The sequence below is a fragment of the Triturus cristatus genome, chromosome 8 (genome assembly GCF_964204655.1).
Source record: "Triturus cristatus chromosome 8, aTriCri1.1, whole genome shotgun sequence".
NCBI classification, from domain to species: domain Eukaryota; kingdom Metazoa; phylum Chordata; class Amphibia; order Caudata; family Salamandridae; genus Triturus; species Triturus cristatus.
The window spans coordinates 162,645,341-162,670,392 of record NC_140591.1 but is presented as its reverse complement, the minus strand read 5'-3'; positions in this window follow the sequence as shown (position 1 = coordinate 162,670,392).

The following is a 25,052-nucleotide window of genomic DNA, read 5'->3' as shown; positions in this document are numbered from 1 at the left end:
CCCAGGGGAGCGAGAGGAACAAGAGACTGTTCCTGCTCCCCCAGCCCCCTTTTTTAAAGGGGGGGACACAAGGGCAGCCAGTTGAATCCGGCTTGCCCCTACGACCAGTGATCGTGCGAACCGGAAGCACTAAAGATCTTCCGGTTCACATCCCAGCCGATCACTCTTTGGATGTTCCAACAGGGGGGGAGGTGGGGGCACCACTTCATCACCTGGCACGGTGACCCCCCCGCCTCCTCCTACCCCGGGGACCGGTGTGACCGCCATAATGGCGGCGCGCGCCATGTTGCGCTCTGCCTTGCCCATATGGCCTGGTACTGCCTAAGTCCCCTCTACTGTTAACTGTTAAGACCCATGATGTCACTTGTCTAACCTTAAAATGTTCTAATACAAAATCCACTCCTACCGTAATCTAGAAATGTATATACTTTACTTTCTGCGTGTCCCCTCTAGAGCCAACGGCAAGGTCAATGACTGGCATCCCCCAGATCTGGTAAACTACAAATACTCCACCGGAGTAAGCTTGCGTAGGGGGTACAGCTTGTCGGACAGATACTTTTCCCCGCCCCCCCCCCCTAGGCCCTGAGCCTTAAACTCCATAACGGGGGCTGCAATTCTGCATACTTGCGCCCTGATGCGCATGCGCGTGCGAGGGTGGCCCCAGGCCTACTGGAAAGAGTGACTCCCCCGGCCTCCGCACCCCGACAGCTTACTGACCGGCTGTCAATGCCCCTGGAGTTACCTGGTGGTGGCCGCTAAGGGCCGAAGACTATGCTTACCAATCATGACCTTACCGCCAAAGGCTAGCATAGTTGCCTGACTATCTGGCCTCCCCCTCAGCCCACTGGAAGGTCATACCCTGTGTCTCACGCCCTCTAACCATGCAAAGATGTCCTCCATGAATGCCTGATTCCCTTTGGATGATAAGTACACCCCGTCCTGTAAAAAGAACTGATCACAACTGATGTACCCATGTCCCATTGACTTCAATGTTGTGGTCCTGAAAAGACTATCAATCTTATTGTTGATCCGCTTTACCGCGTGATTCAATGCTCGCACTGACACGCCCCCTCTCCATTGGAACCTTGGTGTCATGTGAGACCAGACGATCATACCCTTCGTCCCAGGCGAGCCAAGTCGTTACCCCCTACGTGCAGGATCCAGATTGCTGGTGGTCCCTTACTTTCTTTTAAAGCGTGGTTCACCAGCTCCCTGAATTGCCCCACGCACAGTCTGCCCTGTCCATGAAACTCTATTCTTGCTCCCAGCTTACGCGCCCTGGCCTCGTGAGCTCCTGAAAATAAATGTTTTAAACGACGGACATATGAATGACCAATGACCCAGATTTCTTTCTGTTCCGGGGCCCCGGAGAGAACTTGGGCCATCACCTGTTCTGTTCATCCGTTTATTGTTGATCGCCGTCCCCTTGAGTGACAAGGTGACCTCCTCATATCGTGCCAGTGAACCGTTGCAAACTTCTCCCCTGAGTCACAGGATGAAGAAACTGCAAGCAAACACTGAAATGGAACAGTCATCAGTGCATTGCCCTACTGAGAGGCTAAAAACCCAAAAACTACTGCACATGATACTACGTAATGGTGTACTGGTGCAAGCTTCCCTCTGAGTCACAGGATGAAGACAATTGCAATTCACAGGAAACAGACTAACAGAAAGACGGGCTAGAGCATGTGCAGCCACACATAGTGCTTATAGCAGTTAGATGACCACCTACCGATCCTCTTGACCTGCTCCTTCCTTAGGCCCCTTGCCCCTGCTTCGTGGCCGCCCCAATCCTAAAGGAATGGGTCCCAAAATTAGCTGACACCAACCCGGTGTCTTGGATGGCCAACCCCATGACTCTTTTGAACTGAAAAATGGTGAGGGGTGACCCATCGTCATGTATCAAAAGAGGACCTGCTGGGACCTGCAACCTCTGTGCCATAAAAGCCTCCAGTCTGGCAATGGGGTAGCATGTATTATCTCTAGCCCTGTGAAGCACTATGCTCTCACCCCTTCCTCCCTGATCAGTTTTGGACCTATGTAAGGAGATCAGCACGGAGTCCCCATTCATTTTTACATGTTCTAACTGTAGGCCCCTCTGCCAATCTTGTTTGTTCCGTGGCACCAGTTCTCCTAACCTGAAAGCGCCATAAAATGCGAGGGAGAAAACCGCTTGAAATAACGTAACTTCCCTCGGGGAGCTACAAATCCGCTGTAAAGCTGCCAACAAACTAGCTAATGTTTCCAATCCTATGGGTCTCCTTTCGTCAGGCTGTGCACCCTGCAAACGTTGCCATCCCTTCAAAGCCTGGTGCACTACAAAATTCTTTGTTGGATCCCTTTTTCCCTTTGTTTTAGCAAAAAAAGGAGATGGCCATAGTGTGACGCCTCGCCCACGCCACTGGGTGCCCCTTATCCTTCATAAAACCAAGATAAGCGACCACCGACTCTGGGTCATGCCAGTTTCGCTCCCAACCATCCCCGAAGAACTGACAAAATGACCAAAGCCCCTTCGTAAGCTCTCCTCGTCCTGGGTGCTAGGCTAGCTGCCACGAGGTCCGATAGGTGGGGGCACCAAGTTGCCAAAGCTGTTCTGGGAAAGGTGTTGGGTGCATCGCTGCTTGTGGGAGGTGGGACCAGAATGCCTGCATTTTGAAACAAGACAATGCATCAGCAGCATCATTCAATATACCCGGCACGTGCTTGGCTCTAAAAAGTACATTCAATTTCATACATTGTAACACAATCTCTTTTAGAAGCCTCAGGATCATAGTGCACTTTGCCGTTTGATTATTAATGCAGTCCACCACCGCCATGTTATCTGACCAGAATATTACCGACTGGTTTCTCAAATGTTCAGGCCAGACAGACAGCACCACCAGGATGGGAAAGAGCTCAAGGAAGCTTATGTTACTTGTGAGTCCTGAGTCTCTCCACCAACCTGGCCGTGCAATCCATTCTGACCCCATAATGGCAGCGAAACCCTCGCTACCCGCCGCGTCGGTCATCAGTCCCAACTCAGGACTTGCCCTGTGCGGATTAGGTCACACCACTCTACCATTGTAATCGCTCATGAATGCCTTCCAAATGAGTATGTCCTGTTTGACCTCGCTGGATAGTCTGGTGTGATGGTACTTCTCCTTGAGCCCAGACATAGCCTGCGCAATGGTGCAGGAAAAGGGGCGCGTCACCGGGATTATGCGCAGCGCAAAGTTCAGTTGGCCTACTACCTGCTGCAACTGATGTAGAGTAACCTTTTCCTTCAAAAGACATTGCTGTAATACTAATCTGAAATCTTGTACCTTGTCTGCTGGCAGTCTAGATACCCCTTCCACAGAATCCAGCTCAATCCCTAGGAACTCAATCTTTGTGCTAGGGCCCACCGTCTTACCTGGTGCCAACGGCACACCAAACTCATGCATGAGGGTGCAGAAATTTGCCACGGCTTTCTTGCAATCCCCCGTTCCTGGAGCCCCCAAGAAGAGGAAATCATCAAGCTAATGTAAGACCCATTGGTGACCCGAGTCCCGCCTGAAAGCCCACTCCAAAAAGGAGCTAAATTTCTCAAAATATGCACAAGAGACTGAACAACCCATTGGCATACACTTGTCCATATAATACTTCCTCTGAAATTGAAAACCCAGGATGTGAAAATCCAGAGGGTGTACTGGCAGTCAGCGGAACGCTGATTCAATGTCAGATTTTGCCAGCAGTGTCCCTTGACCCAACACTCTCAGCATGTCTACTGCCTGATCAAAAGATGAGTATTTCACACTGCACAGAGAGTCTGATATTGCCTCATTCACAGAATTTCCCCTAGGCGCTGAAAGATTATGTATCAAGCGGAACTCCCCCTCCACTTTTTTGGGAACCACCCAGAGTTGGGAGCAGACGAAATTCTCCATTGGTATGTTGTCAACTGGACCTGCCACTCTACCCAACCTTACTTCCTTCTCAATTTTCGCTGCCGCTATACCTGCATTGGACCTACCTGAAAGCTGATTCTTGCAAAATGCCACACCCTTGTAACCCTGTGCCGCGATCCTAAAACCTGCTAAAAACCCCTCCCTGATAGTCCTTGCAGCTTCTGGGCAATTATACAAGTTTAACCAAGGGATCATGGCGCTGATGTTTATGGGGATCTAGACTTTTCACAGGGCGGTCTCTCATTCCCGTTTCTTGCCTCCCTTCTCTCTGGATTTTTTGAAACATTTGGACTCAGGATGGGATGCATTTCCACAGAAACCACAAGAGTGTTTGAACTTACATGTGCCTGGTGCTCTGTTACAGGTCCATTTATTGTAGTCAAAAACACATCCTTCTTCCCCGTGCCCCCTGTCTTCCCTGTGGAGCCCCCCGTATTTCCCGTGGGGCCTGAACGAAAGGGCTGGTACCTCACGTTGTCTGGTGCCTGCCCCCGACTGTCAGATGGTCCCTGAACCAGATGCCTCAGATGAATAAACATGTCGGTCTGATTCCATCCTAATGATGGATCCTGCGCCTTTACCCTTCTGAATTCCTTTTCATAATCCTTCCACCCATTGCCCCCTTGTGTGGCATGTGCGACAGTGATCCTATTCTGATAACGCGCCATCTCAGACCCAACCTCTGGGAAACGCTCCAGCATGATTGCCATGTATATAGTGAAACCTTGTATCCAATTGGCTAAATTCTCCTCTACTCTGTACTTTAAAATGATGTTCGACCACTCCTTATGGTGTGTCCACTCCTTATTCTTCCTTGCTTCCTCCCTTTCTTTCTCATCTATCAAAAGGGAAAACATGCTAACATATGCCCCCTTACAGATGTTTTCTTTTGTCTCTTGGGACAAATGTCCCCCCAAATGTTTCCTGCCTGAACTCATATCCCCGAAACCTAAAGGAGGCAATGGCTTACTCGTACCTGCTGGTGCCGGTGTTTCAATCGGCGTTGGTGCTCCTGGATCCTCTGGTGCGCGTACTGGTACTACCGGGCCTCCGCCACCACCTACTGGTACTACTGGTATTGTGACCACAGGCGTTGCACTCACAACCGGTAATGCCGGTATCCCATTTGGCACTGGTGCGTTTACTGGTATTACTGGGCCTCTACCACTATCTACTGGCACTGTGACCACAGGTGTTTCACCACAACCCGGTATTGGTGGCACCCCATTTGGCTGATCTTTCCCCAACTGCGCCATAATTTGTCTGGTCTTCTCAAGTGAATTACCCTTGTGGCCAGATGCCCCTGCTGCAAGAGACCATCTCCCCACCATCTCCAGCCACGGAAGTACCGCTGCCAGACTGAACACCATGTCCGGCTGGTCCGGCACAGCCCCTCTTGGCCCACCCAATAGAGGAACTGATGGGACCAGAGGCTGTCCCTCTACCGGCACTGTGAGCCCTAGAGTACTAGGCTCCCCATTTCCCTGCGGGTTTGTCAATGGCGCCTGTGGTATAGGTATCACCTCCCTGGGTGCCAGCCCTGGGGCACCTCCCGCCCCTCTACCGTTGTTCTTGTGCCTGCTTCGCTTGGGCAACGGTGGAGAAAAAGTTTTTGGAGGCACAATCACCCACCTGGGCCTCCTTTCCTCCCCTTCAGGACCATCCACCTTCTCTTATAAACGATTTAAAGCCTGTTCCATAACCTGGACCTGCTGCATCAGAGCCTCAAGCATGACGTCAGTCCGTGAACGCTTCTCACTTCGCTTCACCTTAGGGGCCATTGCGGTTCAAATGCACTTTTATACCCACACTACAGTGAAACACTGTGCACCGACCCGACCCAATGCACACACCCCTACCTTGAAGTTGTAGCAGCCACTGGCCAGCCTTTGCACCCACGCAACCAGAGCCACAGCCCACTGGCTAACCAAGTGAGCTTAGGTGAGTCGCCCACTCAAACCCGCGTGGCTCCCAGAAACGATGGAATGCTGGCCTGCCGGTGCTGCTTTCACTAGCGATCCACAGCCTCCTCCGATAATCCTCCTTGCCGTTGGGATCTTGAGGAAGTGCCGCACTCCGCTGCGTATCTTTTGTCCCCCGATTCTCGCTGCGGCTGTTGGACACAAAAGAGTATCTTGTGTTGCGCAGCGTGCGCCCCCTAACCCCTGTGTGATAACAAAGGTACCTGCACAACCAGCAGCCCCCTACACACAGCATCCCCCTTTGCCCTACACACAGGCTCAACAATAGCACAGACCAATGCTAAATATCTGTTTTTTGCCCGTATGTAATCAATTAGTGATGGCGAGGGAAACAGTTTGTAAAATGCCACTCCCTGTCCCCCTATGCTCAACTTGCTAAAAAACGTTCATTCTATGAGTTAAATCCGTGCGGTAATTGCTCCCCAATCAATGTAACCACCAGCGGCTCGCCCGGCCACGGCCACAACACTGAGGCAGAACCACCCCCCACGCTGCCAATATTGCAAAATTGAGCAGAACGCTGCTCGTAGACACAGAGCAATGCCATGCTTCAGCTATTGAAACACTGAGCAAACCGCTGCTCATGCACACACACGTCCCAAATGCCACCGCCGATCGCTGCCTGCCGGCTTTACTGCACCATGCCGACTGTGCGCAGGGAAACCCAGCGCCGCACTTCCTTGACAAGAGGCAGGCTGCCGTAAATGTCCCATGCCCCACACGCGCTTACCGGCTTCACTGAACCTCTGCCAAAAAAACTCTCTGCTTCCTCCGTTCACTCCTTGCACGAACAGCACGCCCGCAGCCTGATTCCTGAAAACGGCTTGACACCTTTTTTCTGCCGCAATCCTTCACGAAAAGGCTTGACTCCCTTCTCCTTGCTGCAAAGCTGCTTCCCGATCACGGACCCAGTCGACCTCCAGAAACGATCCTCGACCTGAAAAACAAAAGGAAAACAAGCATTTGCAATGCAATAGGTCTCGCATTATAAAAGTGTGAGCAGCTGGCATTGCTAATAATAATTCCACACTAGCTATTGGCTTTGTAAATTATAACTAAATGCCATTATGTGTTTGTTTTATAAAATAGATTAAAAAAGGCATTGTCATGAACAATGCCAATAGCTTAAAATTTTGCAAATGCGAGACCTATTGCATTGCAAATGCAATAGGTCTCGCAGTTACGAGAGTTTAAGCTCTTGGTATTGTAATTAACAAATCCTTAGGATGTTTTCTATAACTGCAGCTGGCATGATGACAGGGTTAAGAGGTGTAGAGAAAGAGGGTTTAAGAGAGGGATAGAGAGAAAGCTGGAGACTAGAAATACGTGGTGTCAAGTAGTGTGGAAATATGCAGAGTGAATTTTTTTTGTGTGGGGTGAAATTATGTGGCATTAAAGTATGTCGAGTGGTTTGGAACTGTGTGGCATGGAGCTGAATTGTGAGTTGTGGAATTGTTTTGCGTGGTGTGGCATAGACTGCAATTGTATGGAAATGAATTATGTTCCCTGGATTTAAAATATGTGGCATGGTGTTGAATTAAGGGATGTGGTGTGGAATTAGTTGGCATGGCGTGGAGTAGGATTATATGGTGTGGAGTGTAATTGTGTGGCATTGAATTGTGTGGCATGGAATTGTGTTGAGAGGAATGGAAGTATGTGTCATGGAATGGAGTGTAAATATGTGGGCTTGAATGATATTATGTGGTGGATTTTAATTATGTCCCGCTAAGTGGAATTATGTAATTGAGTGGATTCATTAATAGTGGAGTGGAATTATGCGGCATGGAATTACGTTCCATGGAGTCTAATTATGTGTTGTGGCATGGAATTAATTGGTGTGGATTTGTTTGGTGTGTCCTCCAATTGTGGGGTGTTGAGGGAAATTGTGAGACATGGAATTGTGTGGCGTGGTATGCAATTGTGTTACATGGAGTGCAATTCTGCGGAGAGGAAGTATGGGTGTGGAGTTGAATTATGTGATGTGATGTGGAATTATGGGGTGTGGTATGCAATTATGTGGCATGCAATTCTGTGCCATGGAATGGAATTATGTGGTGTGGATTTATGAGAAGTGGAGAGCACTCTATTTTGCATGTAATTCTGTGTAGTGGAATTTGTTTGCATTCACTGAGATAGACATGTTACTGTGTGGCGTGAACTACAAGTATGTGACGTGGTGTGCAATTGTGCGGAGAGGAATTAAGTGCCGTGAAGTGGATTTATGTGACATGGTGTGAAATCAAGTGGTGTGGCATAGAATTAGGTGGCAAGGAGTGGAATTATGCTCTGTGGAGTAGAATTATGAGATGTGACATGGAATGGTGTGGCATGGAATTGTCTGGTGTGGAATTGTGTGGTGTGAAATTAGTTTGGTTTGGGGATCTTAAATTTAGGTGGTAGAGTGTGGTCCAATGTGAAATTACGTGGTATGGAGTGGAATTATGTCTCATGGAGTGGAATTATGTTGCATGATGTGGAGTTGTGATGTTGCATGGAGTGAAATTGTGTGGGCTGGAGTTGAATTGTGTGGCATGGAATTGTGGGGTGTTGACTAGTGGAATTATGTGGTGTAGAGTAGAATTAGGTGGCGTGAAAGTATGTGGAGAAGAGTTGTGTTGCATGGTATTGAGCGGCATTGAGAGGATTTGAATTGTGCGACATGGAGTGGAATTATGTGGCTTGGATTGGAAATATGAGGGTGGATGGCCCTTCGGTGGCATGGAGTTGAATAGTGTGGTGCCGAATTGTGTTGCATGGAGTGAAATTGTGTTTCCTGGAGTGGAATTGTGCACCGTGGAATTGTGTGTCGTGAAATGCAATTGTGTGATGTGGAGTGCAATAGGGTGACATGGAGTGTCACTGAGTGGAGTGGAAACCATATAGCCTGGAGTGGAATTATGTGACATGGTAATGAATTGTGTGGTGTTGAGTGGAATTACGTGCCGTGGAATTACGTGGTATGGAACCGAAATCATGTCGATTTGAATTGTGTGGCATGGCATTACATGCCATGGATTGGCTTTAAGTGGTGCTGTTTTCTTTGGCATGGAATTGTGTGGTGTGAAATTGTATGGCGTGCAATTGTGTGCCATGGAGTGTAATTTTGAGACATGGAATTGTGATGAGTGCCACAGAGTGACATGGAGTGCAATTGTGTGTAGTGGGATTAACTGATGTGGAGTGGAATTATGTGACGTGGTGTGGAATTATGTGGTTTGGACTGAAAGTGTGTGGCATATAGTATAATAATGTGGCATGGCTGTACGTGACGTGCAATTGTGTCGCATGGCAAGGAATTGAGTTGAGGGGAAATATGTTGATCTGAATCATGTGGCACGAAAGGGAAGATGCATTAAGTGACACAGAGTGGAATTATGTTGTAGGGAGTGAAATTATGTGGCATAGTATGTGTCATGATGTGGAATTATATGTTGTGCACTGAAGTGGAATTCTGTGTTATGGAGTAGAATTATGTGGCATTGAATTGTGTGAGTGGAAATTTGTGGCCTGAGCGTTATTCTTAGATGTGGAATTGTGTTGCATGGAAATTATGTTGCATGGGGTGAAATGATGTGGTATGGAGTGGATTGAAAAGAGGTGGAGTGGAATTATGTGACTTGGAGGGGTAATATATGGCATTAAATTATGTGGTGTGGAGTTGAACTACGTAGCGTGGAACTTGGTTGCGTGGGATTCTGTGATGTGGAGTCGAATTGTGAGACATGGAATTGTGCAGCAGGGAGAGCAATTGTGTGGCATGAAGGGCAGATGTGTAACTTGGAGTGCAATTGTGTGATGTGGAATGCCATTGTGTGGAGTGGAGTCACGTAGGGAGGAGTGGAATTATGTTACACACATGGCATGTGACTCGTGTTGGTTTGTACAGATTTCTATCTGATTTTCGGTTTGTACAGATTTCTATCTGATTTTCGTAGTGTTTAGCATTATTGGGGCCCCATAGGTCATTTAAGTGCCTGCTGCTTGTTTCCTCTCACAAGAGCAGAGCATCAAAGGGCTGGGTGAGAAGGGAGGGGGGAATGCAAAGGTCAAAGCGCGAAAGTGAAAGTAATTGAGCAGAGCATCCAAGGACTGGGTGAGAAGGGAGGGGGGAATGCAATTAGCAGAGGAGCAGCTGTGCACGTGCATGTGTTCTCGTGCACTCAAGGTTTAGGCCAGCCAAAAGTGTGGGTAGCACTTTGAGAAACCCACATATAAAATGTCTCTTCGAGCCTTTGGCTCGCGAGACCTAAACAAATTACGGGCCGCTGATGGCCCGGGTGCCGTTCCCTTGGGGAGCGAGAGGAACAAGAGACGTTCCCACTCCCCCAGCCCCCTTTTTAAAGGGGGGGGCACAAGGGCAGCCAGTTGAATCCAGCTTGCCCCTACGACCGGCGATCGTGTGAACCGGAAGCACTAAAGTGCTTCCAGTTCACATACCAGCTGTCCACTTATTGGATGTTCCAACAGGGGGGGGGGGTGGGGGAGCCGTGTCATCACCTGGTGTGGCGACCCTCCCTGCCTCCTCCTACCCCAGGGACCGGTGCGACCGCCATGTTGCGCTCTGCCTTGCCCAGTGCCAGGGGGACTGCTCCACAAACGGTGAAACCAAGCCGGAACACACACACTTTTAAGCGCTGAGGTTAAAAAAAACAAGCGTGCAAGGAAACCGCTGTGCTGTGAATACACCCAGGGTCGCTGATGGGAGGATGACGGACACCGGGACTGCAACCTCACACAAATATCCAAACGCAGCACCCTGCTAAATGAACATGCCTCGTATGTCAGTTTTAGGAACAAAACTTGCTGCTATTGAAATCTCATGGAAGGAAACATCTGCGCTTCATCACCGGCAAGTCTTTCACCACACAAATAAGTGCCATTGTTAGGTTTGGAAGGGTCTGCAAAAAGGCACATAATACAATGGCAAAAAATGGTAATGATTTATTTCCCTGTCATTGCTACGCTGATTTTGGCGGGTTTTTAGGGCGGAGTTAAAAACAAATGTTTAGGAGCCTATGCTGGCAATACAAACCAAGGAACCCAAACTTATAGTACTTAAAGTAGTTGCTTACGAGAAGCAAGGCTAGCAGTAACAGTGCCTCTTTTACTGCCAGCCTTGCTTCTCCTAATCAATGACTATAAGTACAAAGTGCATGTTTACGCACTGCTTGCAGGTTTTCAAAACACATAAATAAAAGCCATTGTCATTTACAATGCCAATAGCTCAAACTCTCGCAAATGCAAGACCTATTGCAGTGCAAATGCTTGTTTCCTTTTGTTTCTGTCAATACATTGGTCTATTTGCCCATTATTCCATTCTTCTGTCCTTCACTCTGTCTGCTTATCAATAGGTAAGCCCTTCACTTTCTCTGTCCACCTGTCTTTCTTTCACCCTCTGTCCGTCGCGGCCGGTGCAGGTAAGAAAAGTGGTGCAGGATGGAGGGATGGCGATAGACGACGGAATAGGGAAAATAAAATAAATAAATAAAACCACTTACCTTCCGTCGTCTGTAGCCTTCCCTCACGCCCGCCCCACCGTTCATACCTGCACCGGCCTCAACTGCTCTCTGTCTGTTTATCCTCTCTGTCCATCTGTAAGCCCGGCTACCCATCTGCCACCATCCCCATCCCCTTTGGGAAGCATCCATCCACCCTGCCCCTTCACTCCACCCTCACTCTCTCCCCTACTCTCTTTTTGTTTACAGACGTACATTTATGTGGTGTTCATTATTCATTTCTAAATTTCATTACACATTCAACAAAAAGACTGGGTACACGTACTTTTGATAATGTACCAGAAGAAGGGAGGTAAGCTCTATGAATAAGGAGTGGAGGCAAATGCCTGGAGCGCCAGCGGGGGCAAAGATGGCTGCCGCATGAGATGACTTTCACATCTGCTTACAGTAGCAGAATGCTAGATGAGACCAGACATTGACATGCAAGGCACAGCCTCAGAGTGAAGCAGGAAAACTGTCAAAGAAAACGCAGTAAATCCTGCTACACAACCCTCTGGGGCCCTAGGTGCAAGCCCCAAACAGCTTTCACAGTCAAATCCTCCTTGCAGTATAGTAACGACTTTTAGCCTGAAGAGCAGATTGTAATTGTAACAGAAGGCACAGCGCCTATGTTGTCATGCCCCCTGGGACATCCCCTAGGATGGATTCACCTCTAATCTGCAATCTGAATTCTCTTTTTAATACAGAAGCTTACAGTGCAAGCAGTAGCAGTGTATGCATTCAGTCACGGGTTATACAGTGCAGCATGATGATAATAGTTAATAATGGTGAAATAAGTATCAATACATTTAGTGCAAAAATAATATTAATAAGGCAAATATTGAGGGTTATATGCATTTGATTGGTGTTGTCTGGCTATATGGTAATGCATGTGTGGCTGCATGATGTTGGTTGCATGGACAGGTGGCAGTGGGTAGGTGGTGGTTTGTTTATGGGTGTTTGGTTAGTGTATGGTGTCGGTGTATGATGGCGATTGTGTAACTAGTTGGGTGAGTGGCTGGTGTACGCATATATGGGTGTGTGATGCTGTGTGCCTGAGGAAGGTTTTACTTTCCAGTCTGTGCTAAGATATTCACATTTTGTGGAAATAAAACAAAGAAACCCAGGAAGGTCATGCAAACATTTTCACGAAATTGGAATTATGAAATCAAAAAAAATCCACAAAAAAAACAAATTTCATTAACACGATGCAATGCCCCCATTCTGTACATCACAATGCAACTTGCCTAGAGGTGGACAGATGCATTTTGTCAAATGTTATGGCCATATTTATCAAGCGATTCTTTCAATTTGGTACCACGCATCATGTCGCAAAAACAACACAACCCCAACGATGCGGTTTATCAAGCCATGCACGGGCCGAGTGGCTTGATAAATCCACAGTAATGCAATACAGAGAAAATCGCTGTCTTGCATTACTATGTCCCAGGGAGGCATTTCATGAGTGGTGCCTGGGTGTTCCCATGCAATACCCATGGATTTTGACAAATTCCCAGATATACCTTTACTGACAGACCTGGGAATGCACCAAAATGCTACGCATTCCCAGGTGAGGTGTGATAAGGAGAAATATCTTTATTTTGTCTTCGTTTTTTCTCTTTCTATGTATGCTGTATTCTGCAGTTCACATAGAAAGAGGAAAATGCCTCAAGGGATTGCTTGCTGTGCAGGCACCCTTGCACCATGATGCAAGAGTACCTGTGTTGGCTCTAGGCAGCACATTGTGCATCAGGGCCGGTAAAAGGCAGAAATGCACTATATTGTGATCAATACAGCACCTGCAATGCAGAGCAGCGCATCAAGGCGACTTGCTGTGATGTGTTACATTTTGGTAAATATGGCCCTAAATCTCTATTGAAGGCACGAACATCCATGACACGGCCTAATGTCGAGGAGTCAAATTTTTCACATCCACCTTGCAAGGGGAGGGATGGTGAGTGCTCCCTCTTGTTTTCCCAATGGCTGGTTGGCTTTATGCTTTGTACCCCTTACCTTGCCGAAAGGTGAGAGGGTTATTTTTTAGTACCCCCGCATTGTCCAAAGGTCATGCTAAAGTGTGAAATTGCAGGTATTTCATTCATCTACTTTGCCCAAGGTGGGGTAGAAATAAAACTATAACAAGGCTTGGGATGGTCATTGATGCCCTGGTGGTGTCTTTACATGCTTATTGCCTTGTCTTTATTGTCCTGCATAATACAAAGGGTATCAGAATACCAGAGTAGCAAATAGATGCCCTGGCATCCGGAATGGGGCATTGTAACATTTTGCAGCTGTCCTGGGCCTCCTCCACACTCACAAACTATGAGTTTGAAAAAGACCCAAGGCAGCTGATACCTCGGTCGCGGTGTCTGAGAGGTGCCATGGTCCTTCTTGTCCTGCAGCAAGAGGCAGGACAAGAAGGACGGGAGAGCCCAAACTATTCCATGGATTTCGGGGAAGAAAGAACGGGCCAAGCCTTTGTTTTATTCTTTATCTTGGCCATAGTCAAGGGGAGTGTCTGCAAAGTACCCTTAGACAAGGAAGAGGGATATTGCTATATCCCAGCCATTGGGTAGTAACGTTTTTGTTAAATAGTTAAAGACCCTCCTTGTCCTTAAGCAAGACAAGGGAGGTGAGGGGTGTCCCTACCCCTGTTTTTGGTAAGACAGGGGAGCGAACACGATCACGCCAAACTTGGGAAAGATGTTAGCGCCCCAAAGTGCTTTTAAAAAAAAATCAAAGACCCACCTCACTCTTGGGCTTAGTGAGAGGTTTTAAAGTTAAATACCTCATTAACATGGGCAAAGTGTGGAATTTGTAAGGTATTTCATAACTATGAGTTTTTTGGGACCTGCCAGGGGCCACCAAAATATTTCTTTAGGTATCGGAGCGGTAAGCTTGTTTATAATGTCTCCTTTACCTTGGACAAGGCAAGCAGCTCAAGGCTGTTAGCACCCTCCACTATTTTCTCTGCTTATTTTGTAATCTCTCCCTGAGGTTTTAAGGTAGTAGAGAATTAAATACCAAAGGGGATTTTCATTACCACCCACCTTAACAAATGAGGAGGTGGCCATTGATTTGGTTTGGATTATTATAGCACACACTGACACCAAAAGACTTCCAGGAACGTTAAAATAGTGTATTGGGGAGGGGGGTGTATGCAGCCCCCTTTCCCATGGCTGAAGTTGGCTTCCCGGGGAGGCCAATGTAAAATAAGCAGGAGGGGGGGTCATGGATTAGCCATGGCCGAAATCTCCACCTCCGGGCTGGAATCTCCACCTCCAGACCGGAAGTCCCACCTCCGGGCCGGAAGTCCCACCTCCGGGCCGGAATCTCCGCCTCCGGACCGAGTGCGGACGTAAAGTTAATAGTCGTAAATCCATTCTGTGAATACCAAAAGTAGTAAGTGCATTCTGTGAATACCAAAAGTAGTAACTTTAGGATTTTGTCTTAAGTTAATTCTGTGAATCGGGCCCTCCCTGTATAAAGTGTAATGGTAATTGGTTGTCCATAATTGGTATATTTGTTTTACTAGTAAAGTCCCTAGTAAAGTGCACTATGTGTGCTAAGGCTGGTAACACAAATGCTACTAGAGGGCCTGCAGCACTAATTGTGTCACCCACACCGGTAGCTTTAAAGAGAGCGCAGTTTGTTAAACTGCCTTGTTGTCCTGACTAGTGCACCCACTTGCCAGGCCTTACCCTCCCCATTTTATGCACATCAGAAACCCCTATGGTAGGCCCAAGGAACCCCCCCTGGGCAGGGTGCAGTGTATTTGAAAGGTAGGGCATGTACTGAGGTGTGTACCATGTCCTGACAGTGAAATACTCTCCATTTCGTTTTTCACTGTTGAAAGGTCAACTTGCCCATAGGACAGAATGGGGAGGCTGTGTAATATGTTTGCAGCCTATCTTCCCATAGTCTTAAGATGGAGAGGTGAAGCTTAGTGTGCCTGAACTCACAGTTTAATAACACATCTTTTTGTGAAGGTGGTTTTTGTATTGTGTGTTTAGAAACCACACTTTTAGAAGTGGCTGGTTTTTTGTGTTATAACACTTCTGTGTGTCTCTGCCTGGTTGTGGATTGACTGTCTGGATTTGAAAGTGATAGGATCTGGGGAATGTCTTGACCCAGGGGTGAAGAGGCCTGGGGTGCCACCATAAAACAATGGCTCCATCTCCTGCTGAGTGATTGAGGACCCAGACCCCCACTATCAAAGGAAGAAGGTGTCACTGGCAGGGAGACACTCAAAACTGGTTTGGACAGGGGTCAGTGCCCCCCTGAACACAAAGACTTCAAAGACATTTAGGGGTATAACTATGAGAGCTGAAACCCCTGAACGTAGGACTGATCAAGACTATAAAGGATTGAAACTACTTCGTGGTCAAGAGGAACTTCTGCCGAGGAAGAAACAGCTAAAGAGACTGAAGGAAAGCATTGACCCTTGCTGTGTGTTCTGGGGCTGGCCTGCAGTTTGCTGATTTAACCAAGGAGAGGCTAAGGGACTTTGCTGTGTGCTGTGTCCCCCTGCTTGAAAGGACTTAGCTGTGTTCTGTGTACTGAAATAACTTGTCCCCAAGGGCCCGAGGAGAGCTGGCTCCCTGTTGTGGAAACTCAGGAACATAAAAGTTTCCAGGTGTGTCTCAGCAACGCTGTGTGTGTGTGCTTTTTGCAGCCTGAGACCTTCGTAAGAACTGCCCCACGAGCGTGTGCACCTGGAGTCTAAGTGAGTCTCAGCGACGCTGTGTGCGTGAACTTCGTGCAGCCTGAGACCTTCGTGAGGATTGTCCTGTGATCGAGTGCACCCGGAATCCAAGTGAGTCTCAGCAACGCTGTCTGCTTCCTGCAGCCTGAGACCTTCGTGAGGATTGCCCTGTGATCGGTGGCACCCTGAATCTAAGTGAGTCTCAGCGACGCTGTGTGCGTGAACTTCGTGCAGCCTGAGACCTTCGTGAGGATTGTCCTGTGATCGAGTGCACCCGGAATCCAAGTGAGTCTCAGCAACGCTGTCTGCTTCCTGCAGCCTGAGACCTTTGTGAGGATTGCCCTGTGATCGGTGGCACCCGGAATCTAAGTGAGTCTCAGCGACACTGTGTGCATGTGCTTCGTGCAGCCTGAGACCTTCGTCATTGTCATCAGCTCGGACCGGCATCCCCAGAGGAGCTGTGCTGCCGACCCAAGCCTGCCTTTGCCAAGGAGGGACCTCGAACCATCCACGTCGGGGGGTGCCGTGTTCCACTGCCCAAGATCAACGAAGTCGCATCGGAGGCCCAAGTCGCAAGGATCAGGTAACGCTCAGCGAGCGTGCGTGTGTTGCCTCCTGGGGCGGGATGCGGGCTAGGAGAGAGGCGCTCTTGGCCATTCCCCACTTTGCAGGGCGAGCCTCCGCTGGAGCCCGTATTGCGGCCCGTACTTGCCGAGGAGTGGCAGTACCGGGGCCGGAGTGTGGAGCTACACTTTGTTTTCCATCATAGACCGTGTTGGGGGCATATTTTGGCAGTAGCTGACCTCGAGTCAGTAAGAGTGACATAGAGACTGTCCAGAGCACCGCAATCGGTGCCGGAGTACATTATTTTGATAGTACGAACTGCCGGATTGTTGCATTACGCATTACATTATTTTGGCATTACGAACTAGTGGATTGTTGCATTACGCATTGCATTCTTTTTGCATTACGAACTGCCTGATTGTTGCTTTAGTTAAATACAATAGGTACCTTGAGGATTTATTTAGTAACACATTAATCATTTATTCAGGAAGTCACAAAGTGATCTTAATTTCCTAGGACTCAAGCAAAGTCGGGGAGAGCTCATATAGTGTGTAGATACAAAAAACTCAGATTCATTCGAAGTTTTTTATCAAAAATAAATTTGTATTTTGAGTTTCTGAAGTCGTGAAATAATACACTTTACATTTCATGTATGGCAACATAAAGCTACTGTCTTATTTACAATCTAGTTGGCAAAATGCGCAAGAATTGCACTAGAAGAGAACTATTTTCTTTTTAATGATGATTTCTATGGTCAAACGAATGGAGTCGCAATGGGGGCAATTTTTGCTCCAGATATAGCGAACCTTTATGTAGCAGCATTCGAGGAGGAGGTGATATATAATAACAATCCCTTCCAAGATCAGATAAAGAAGTATCTGAGGTATATAGACGATGTATTCCTTGTCTGGGAGGGTTCTATCGCTAATTTGCAAGAATTCCATTTGTGGTTGAACCAAAGAAATAATCATTTAAAATTCACCATGGAATATGATGTCCAATCAGTTAATTTTCTAGACCTACGCATCTGGAACGATGGGGACAAGCTTTCATTAAGTCTCTTTACTAAACCAACCGCAAGGAATACGCTACTCAAGTACGCGAGTCATCACCCAAGGAACTTGCGTGATAATCTCCCGTTTGGTCAGTTGTTACGTATCAAACGTAACTGTACCAGGCGGGAAGATTATTTCAAGGAGTCTAAGATCCTACAGACTAAATTAGTAATGAGGGGCTACCCATATAGGTTGGTCAAACGCTCCTTAAAAAGAGCGTGGTACTATGATCGTAAGGCATTATTACAGGTCAAAGACAAGCAAACACAAGAACGAGAGTTGATCACCTGTGTCACAACTTTTGGAAGTGAGTCTAACTCCATTAAAAAGATAGTGACAAAAAACTGGCACCTGATCCAGAAAGCAGAACCACAAATGGCACTACCTCGTTTTGCTTACAAAAGGGCGAGAAATCTAAGAGACTATCTCGTTAAAACATATAAAGAATCAACCCCGAGTACCCTGACAAATCTTTGGGGTCTACCACCAATCATTGGCCACTATCCTTGTGGCAATTGTTCTGCCTGTCCTACCACATCAGTAGTCAAATCATGTGTATTGAATGGCAAAGAATGGACAATTCGACAACATTCAAATTGCCTTACGAGAAATGTCATCTATTGTATAGAGTGCCCCTGTGGGCTTTTCTATATCGGCAAAACTACACAAGAGGTGAGAAAAAGGATTACCCAACACCAATCTAGAATCAGGTGTAGGATAGAAACGGCACCAATAGTCCAACATTATTTAGCAAAGGAACACTCACCCTCTGAAATGAAATGGTTTGTACTGGAAAGTGTAAAAATGAACAAGCGTAGGCTAAATGTGGATCGTTTGTTAACACTAAAGGAAAACAGGTGGATCTGGTCTGCCAAAACTGTAGAAAAGGGACTTAATTCCTTTGTTGAATGGCAATCTTTGGCAACTCTTTAATCTTCAATAAAGATTCCATCAAACTATGTGGGCATTCCATCCCTTTCCAACATGGCCGACACATTTGTGTTTAGGGACCTCTTACTCGCTATGATTTACAGGTCGAGTATTATGTGTTCAACATGTCGAGTATTTTATTTCAAGTCTCCAGCCTGGATGAGGTCTGTTTTGTGGCTGACAGAGCTACATCCGATTGATAGTGTTACTTGGTAAAGGTTGATCCATTTTTCGTATTAAAATCCACCTACCGCTGAGATATTACGGAGTGTATCCATTAACACAATACTGGTTGCCATCACCATGGGCACTCTTTAATGTTTTGTTACTGTCGATTCAACTCCATTCGTGGTGCAGTATAGTTATCACCATTCTAAGATGGCCGACCCATATGTCGGTCTATGGTGAGACGCGCATGCCGCTGAGTTTAAATCTCGTGTCCGGCGTGCATTCGGTGCTCGACTGATCCAGTGAGTGAGAGGCAGAATTCGGAACTGTCTGTACCAGAAGGTGAATTGTAAGTAGTTTCCACCTTGGTTTAGAACTACGATTGATTTTTGATTTTTAATTCGTGATGGGTGTTTGTAATCTGAACTGACTGGTTCTAAACTGTTGGTTTCATAGAAATTTACGGAGGAGACGATTATTGCCGTCTCGTCGGCTGGTGACTGCCGGTATGTTTATACAGCATGTTCTTTCATTGCATGTTACAGACACCGTGTGGTGAGGGTGTATTGTGTAACTATGTGTATCGTGTGACTGTTTTATAAGATGAGGAGCTTTGCAAGGAATACAGCATAATTATTAAGCTGAATACCATCTTGTGGTGAGGACATGATTAGTTATGAAGTTCTTTCTTGACTTGTTGACAATAGGATTGATTCCCAAGGAACACTATGCATACGCTGCTCTAAAGCTCTAGAACAGGCTGATTCATATTACAGTGAGTGTTTTGGATTTTGATTGTGTCACTAGCGGGCTTATGGTGGTTGTGCACTTTACTTTGAACTCTTGGCTGTTGTATTGCATAGGTGCTGGGTTCTTGTTCTATTACCACTATCAATTTATAATAACAACCACACTATAGGTGGTTAAAACAGATCACACCTGTTTTTTCCTTCAGTGTATATTCACTACAAATTTGTGAACTCAAGCATATTAATAGATTATATGTATATATATTTTTTAATAGATTCATGGTGCAACTTCGGTCCTGAGGATGGTCTCTGTGATTGTTCTTTGTGAGTGAGACCGAAACGTCGACGCTGCGACATTTTCTTGCATAACTAAGAGGCATTGGTAGCCTAGAAAATTCTTTAAGTTTGTATGAATTTAATTCATCGCCTGGCCAAACAATTGGTGGGCTCTGCTGTATATGTAAGAAATGTCAGTAACTACTGCCAACTAGATTGTAAATAAGACAGTAGCTTTATGTTGCCATACATGAAATGTAAAGTGTATTATTTCACGACTTCAGAAACTCAAAATACAAATTTATTTTTGGTAAAAAACTTCGAATGAATCTGAGTTTTTTGTATCTACACACTATATGAGCTCTCCCCGACTTTGCTTGAGTCCTAGGAAATTAAGATCACTTTGTGACTTCCTGAATAAATGATTAATGTGTTACTAAATAAATCCTCAAGGTACCTATTGTATTTAACTGATCTACCCAATTCCTTGGGGAATAGTGGGTTGCCCTATTGTGATTTCATGATTGTTGCTTTATGCATTGCATTATTTGTGCATTACAAACTGCCTGATTGTTGCCTTACGCATTGCGTTAGTTTTGCCTAACGAACTGCATTATTTTTACATCACGAAGTACCTGATTCGTGCATTATAAACTGCATACCATTGCATTAGGACTGCAGGGGATCATCGAGAATTGCTCATTAATACTGCAAGAACCTACAAGGGCTTGCTGGTCTAATAACAGGCCAGGTGAAATATTACAAATATGCATATGTTGGATTTTTATCGTGTGGTCTCATCGTATATCTTTTTATATAAACATATACTTGTTTTTATGAAACTCGTGTGGAGTCCATTTGTGGTGTTATCCTTGGGTTACTGAGAGTGTGGTTGCAAACACTTTACACATTTGCCTTGGAGATAAGCCTGGCTGCTTGTGCCAAGCTACCGAGGGGGTGAGCAGGGGCTATCTGAGAAGGTGTCCTTCCTTTCCCTGACATAGAAGCAAGGGTCCCTATTTGGCCTGAGGTACCTACCTCAGCCATCTAGAGACCCCCAGTTCTAACACTGCCCTAATGCTCTTTTCACACAAATTTAACCTTAACAATAAGCACTTACAAATATAAACATACCAGGTGCCCCAGTTGAAGCTACACTTCTGTAAAGGACAAATGATCCTAACTTCCTTCTCTTGGTGAAAGCAAAGCACATGTGTTTTGTCGGAAATTCCACTTTGAAAAACCAGCTGAAATTCTTGATGGAGGTGAACGCATCGTTGATCTATCAGAGCACAATCTATAGTGACTGTGACAAGTGGGTTCTTTCTTGTAGTCTCCTGGTGAGAGGAAAGGTCATGGTTCTCTCTTTAAATTACTACGAGTATGCAAATGTGCATAATCACCTACAAGCTTACCTGTTTGTCCTTGCCCCATTCACCTTAGTAGTAGACAAAGGTCCTCCTGCATTTTGCCAATATGAAGGCCAGCTTACGAAAAGGCCAACGAGCGTGTTTCCCACCAATTATGGTGACGCATGCTTGATGATAAGGAATATGAGGACAACTCAACCAAACTAACTACTTCATATACTGAAGAGAAAGTACCCTTGTTTGGTGGCGAGTCACCTCTTTGTAGTCTCGTCGTCTTCTCTATACGACGATTCACGTTATCACAGATTTCTGTGAGAAGTCACTCAAGGAGCAATTACATTGCCAAAATTAAAACCACACACAAGGTCACTGAAGACATTTCCTCATGGTCCATTACTCAGCTGTACTGTAGAATATACACCCGACATTTACATAACGAGGTAGCACTTGCTAATTAATCAGTAGAAAGTACTCCAGTTGCGTAAACGTTTTGTGTAACTCTGTGTACAGGTGACGGTTGACTTGAGTTCATTATGTTTCACACAAGTTTTTTGGTACTGCAGAAAAAGTTTTCAGCAGGGCAAAGATTCTACGCACTACATACTAAGTATTGTAAGCCGCCTTGAGGTATTAGACAGAATCGTCTCAGCATGAAAATTTCCACTTAAAATAGAAGACTGTGTGCACTGGGTACTAACCTATGTACATGTACTTGTTTTGCTCCAGAAGATGGGATATCTGTAAAGTTTGGACAGCAAGATGAAGGCTACAGGTATCATGATCATTAGCACCTTCAGACCTTGGTTATTTTAAGTGAATAGTCGCTCTTTGGACAAGTTTTACATAGATTATACACTATTCTCAGTAGATACTTTTTAATCCTCTGTGGTGTATTTCTCATGAGTGTTTGACTGACAGAAAACAGTTTGGTACAGGGAAAAGCGCTCCATAGAGTAAAGAATGTTAACAGTGCACACTTCTATCATGGCTGGGATGGAAAATTAATGCATGGGAACTCCAAGATAAGAAGGTTGCACATGAAATCAAGGTAGACACATTGCTCCAGTTCGAAGAAAACACAGGCTCGGTCCAGTTGACTGTCACAATCTGGGAGGCCTTTAAACCGGTCCTCCATGACAGAGGACAAAACATAATAGCATTGTAATCCCGCGTCGCACTCGAGCGGGATTTCCAAGATGGCGCCCGCGACCCGTCTCCCAGAGGGGGAGGTTACCGGTCTAGTGTCTGGAACGCCGGGGCAACAAACGGGCGGAAGTGCAGCCCTGCTGGCGCGCTACGAGAGGGAGGAGAACGCCGAGACCAAGAGGGGGGAGAAGGAGAGTGCAGCGGAGGTGATTGCGACGCAGGACAGAGAAGCAGGAGCGAGGGTCCTACAGAACCGGGAGACCCGACTCAGCTTGCAGAGCGAGGGCAACGCAGGAGAGGAAGGCTCGACCCCACCGCCTAGAGGCACTACATACAGGTCTGACCGACCCGAGGAGGAAGAGGAGGGCGGCAAGACCCCTACTGCCATGACCCAGGAGGGCCGTGGCCGGAGGCAAGTTCCTTTTGTTAAATATCTCAGCACAGGGTGGTGGAGCCTGGGACACTGAGTATTTGTAAGCCGGGTGTCTAAATAGAGAAACAGCACATCCCCTCCTTACACGTGTTCACCCTGTAGACGCTGAGCTCACGTTCCCGGGTGATGGTGACGGTACCCAGTGATGAGCAAGACGGCTTAATAGAGTTTGTTTATATTTTTTTTCTTTGAGGGTCACTACTTTGATTCTCCCTCCTTGACCTCGCGGACGGCCAGAAATAGAGGAGAAGCAGACCCAGACATCAGCGCCACTACCGAAGAGAAGACTTTAGAAGTGCACAGACTTTACAGTTGCTCACCAGCCCCCTCCCCCTGGATAAAGGAAGGACCATATATATAGTCTTTAATACAACCCTGATCTACCACTTATCCCAAAGCATCTTCTGTTTAGCACAACTAACCATTAAACAAAAAAAAAAACAACGAACACCAGTCTTGCCCCGGTGTCTCATTCCTGAGGTGATCACAAGCATAAAAGAAAAACTGTGACACTAGGGAGAAAGAAGACATGAAGGTATGCCTCCTCCAATTGGAAAGCCAGATGGTGAAATATCATATGAGTTTCAGATTCGGAGAGGAATGAGGCAGGGATGCCCACTATCCCTGCTGCTATTTGCCCATGTGCTAGAGCCTCTGGTGTGCATTATACGTACACATCCCAGAATCACTGGCTTCCGGGAAAGCGACGAGACATCTGACGATGAACGGATATCCCTATATGCAGACAACATCCTATTATATGTTACAAAAATGCAGCTGACTCTCTCCTACCTATTTGGTATATTTGAGAAATACAGAGGGCAGGCGAGATATAAGATAAACTAGGACAAATTGAGTGCCTACCCAGTGATCCACACTATCGACTAATCTGACGTCCCCGGGAGACTGCGAATAGCTACAGATGGCTTTAAATACTGAATGTATATCACCATCAATAGAGAAATAAGCCTGCATCATAACATTCGAAAGGTAACACTGCCAAAATTCTTATACGTACTCCAGAATACATACCACATACTACCAGAGAGATTTTTACTAAGATAGAAGCAATAGTCCGGACTTTTCTTTAGAATGGTAGGACTTCCATAGTGGCGCTTAGCACATGGCAAATTAATCAATATAATGGAGGTATTTATTTATTTGAAATTTTTTATATAGCGCTGGCTAGACCCGTGGGTATCAGAGCACTTTGCAGGAGCAGAAGCTGTACAAGAAATATGAACAGTTGTTCAGGGTAAAGCATAAACAGTCAAATACAACACCACAACTTGATTTAGACATAAAAAGGGATGGGGACAAGCAATATACATGAGAGGTGGGCATAAGGGTAAAACAAAAACAGTCAGTTACGACACCACAAATGGTTTGGAAATAATAAGGGCCGGGTAGGGCAATTTAATGAGAGGATGGAATAAGGTAGAGCAATTTTACAAAGGTAATAAAAGCATGCAGGTAGGGATCAACAATAGAGTAAGAGGGGGCAAACAATCTGGGGGATTAGCGTGATATGAATGGCAAAATAAAATAAGTGGGAAAGAGCAATTATGAGGAATAGTAGAGCGAGCAAAGGAGAAAAGATAAGGGTAGTGATGGGGCTAAAGGTAGGAGGACATGGGGAGGTGTAGAATGGGGGACATGTAAAAGAAAAAGAGGGTGGCTGTATGATGTCGGGGGCAAGGAGAGAGCAAAGGAGAAAGCAAAAGGATCATTTATACAGGGGAGGTAGAGTAGGGTCAAAGAAGAGATTATGGACCAAAGTATTTTTTGAGGAGGTGAAATTTGAGGTCTTTTTTAAAGCTGAGGTAGGAGGGGATACAGCGCATGTCCTTAGATAGTGAGTTCCAGATGGTCGGGGCGTTTCCGGAGAAGGAGCGAGATTGGGTGGATTTCTTTTTAAACAAAGGGGGGACGAGGAGAAGAGCATTGGTGCTTCTCGTCGGTCGGGAACGCCCCACTTTGTTGAGTTTATTAGTAAGGTAGATCGGGGTTTGTTGGTGAAGAGCTTTGTGTGTAATGTATGCGGTCAAGGTAGGAAAATTGTTGATTTATTGTTGCATATGAGCTATTAAGAAAGTCCTCTTTTTTTTTTTTTACAATCATGTGACATACCTGCGAGATGCTTGGAGGAGAAAACACATACCAAGAAAGAATTGTGATTGGTTCATATGGATGTCTTCATTTAGAAAAGAAAGACTCCTTCCCTGTTGCTTAATTTGGCTATTGGGGTTTGCT